Source organism: Chrysochloris asiatica, unplaced genomic scaffold (genome assembly GCF_000296735.1).
Source record: "Chrysochloris asiatica unplaced genomic scaffold, ChrAsi1.0 scaffold00051, whole genome shotgun sequence".
Taxonomy (NCBI): Eukaryota; Metazoa; Chordata; class Mammalia; order Afrosoricida; family Chrysochloridae; genus Chrysochloris; species Chrysochloris asiatica.
The window spans coordinates 17,893,958-17,896,482 of record NW_006408569.1 but is presented as its reverse complement, the minus strand read 5'-3'; positions in this window follow the sequence as shown (position 1 = coordinate 17,896,482).

Genomic DNA, 2,525 nt, shown 5'->3' with positions numbered 1-2,525 from the left:
AGAGGGCGTGGAACAAAATAGAATCTCCACTGAGTAGTATCCATTCTGCCTAGTTGAGACTGATGAAAGGAGATGTGGATAGGTGTCTTTCGATACAATAGCGAATAATTGTTATCAGGACTGATTGTAAGGGCTGGAAATGTAAAGGTAGACCTTTGGGGGCTAAGGGAGGGGAGAGATTAACCTTGCAGTCTAGGAACAGAGGTCCCTGGGACCATCAAAGGAGAAGAGTGGAGAACGGAACTCTACACAAAGAAGCAGTGATGCCAGGGATGGAGGCAGAGACAATGACGTGGGGAGATGGACTGGCTGGGGACTTTGGACTCGGAGAGGGAGAGGGGCTTTATGTGGACGATCAAGGGGCAGGCTTGTGGGGTATACCCTTTGGTTGATGGATAATGCATGGAAGGGGTTGTTACCATGGCAAGGAAATGATATACGACAGGATCAATGTGAAGCTGATGTTCTCCCATGTAAACTATCACATAATTCACAATAAAGCATTAAAAAAAAAAAAAGGAAAGAAAGGCTTCCAACCTGGTTCTTGTTTTTATGCCATGCTTTGCTCATCTGGCTCTCTTTCTTTCCATATAAAACTTTCAATTGTGGTTTTTTAATTTTGTTTTTCCATCTCTCTAAAGAATGTAGTTGGAATCTGAATTGGAATTGTGTAGATTGCTTTGAGTAGTGTTGACATTTTCACAATGTTAAATCTTCCTATCCAGGAGCACGGCATATTCTTCAATTTTTGTAATTATCTTTTCTTTTCTTGTAATAGTGTTTTGTAGTTTTCTTTGTCTAGTTCCTGTTTGTCTGGTTACATTTATTCCTAAATATTTTATCATTTGTGTGGCTATTGTAAATGGCATTGCTCTCTGTATGTCCTTTTCAGAGTTTTCATATTAGTATAGATGAAATCAACTGATTTTTGCATGGTAAGGTTGTACCCTGCCACTTTGTGGAATCTGCCAATGTATTACAGTGATTTTTTTTTTTTTTTTTCTGATTCTTTGGGGCTTCCTATGTATAGAATTATATCATGTGAAAATAGAGTTTTACTTCGTTTTTGCCAATTTGGATGCCTTTAATGTCCCTATCTTACCTTATTGCTCTGGCTAAGACTTCCAAAACAATATTGAATAGAGTTGGTTGAAAATGGCATGCTGTTCTGATACTTGTTCTCAAGGGGAAGGCTTTCAGCTTCTCTCCATTGAGAGTGATGTTACCTATTGGTTTTGTATATATGCTCTTAATTATGTTGAGGAATTTCCCTTCAATTCCTACTTTGTCGAGTGTGTTTATCAGGAATGAATGTTAGGTTTTCTCAAATGCCTTTTCTACATCAATCAACATGATCCTGTGGTTCTTTTCATTTTTCTTATTTATATGGTTGATTCCATTTATTGTTTTTCTAATGTTGAACCATGCTTGCATCCCTGGTAAAAATCCCACTTGATTATTTTGTATTTTTTTTAGATGTGTTTTTGAATTATGCTGGTTTGGATTTTGTTGAGAATGTTTGCATTTATATTCATGATGGATATTGGTCTATAATTTTCTTTTAGTGTTGTCCTTCCCTGGTTTTGGTATGAGGGGTACGTTTTCTTCATAGTATGTATTAGGAAGCTCTCCATCCTCTTCTGTATTCTGGAATAATTGAGCAGAATTGGAATCAGGTATTTCTTAAATGTTTGGTAAAACTATCCAGTGAAACCATCCTGACCTGAAGTTTTTTTGGTTGTGAGTTTGTTTGTTGACATGATCAATTTCTTCCTTTTTTATGGATCTATTCAAGTTTTCTGTCACACTGTGTATGTTTAGGTAGGCTGTGCTTTTCAAAAAATGTATCCATCTCCTCTAGATATTCAAATTTGTGGGAGTACAACTCTTCATACTATTCTGTTATTATCCTTTTTATTTCTATGGTTTCTGTTGTGACAACAGCAGTATGGTTTCTAATGCATGGTGTTTCTGTCTTCTCCATCTTTTTTTGTTTGTTTGTTAGGTTTGCCAATTTTATTCTGTTGATTCTTTCCATAATTTTCCTGGTTTTTATCTCATTTATTTCTATTCTAATCTTTATTTCCTTTCTTCTGTTGACTGTACATTTACTTTGCTGGTCTATTTCTAGTTGTTGGAGATGTTGTTTAAATGTGTTGTTTTTGTTCTTTCTTTTTTTAAAATGTTTTATTGTGAATTATATGATAGTTTACATGGGAGAACTTTAGTTTTACATTCATTCCATCGTATATAATCTCACTGCCATGGTTCCAATCCCCTCCATGCCTCCTCAACCACCCAAAGAGTATATTCCAGAAACCCGCTCCCTACACTTCCCACTCCTCCCCTCAGTTTTCATCCCACAGTCCCTTTCCCTCTCTGGGTCCAAAGTCCCCAGTCATTTCATCACTCCGTGTCATCATCTCTGTATCCATCTCAGGCATCTCTGTTTCTCTGGGTAGGGTTCCGCTCTTGGCTCCTCTCCGTTGACGGTCCCAGAGGCTTCCGCTCCTATCCTGGATAAT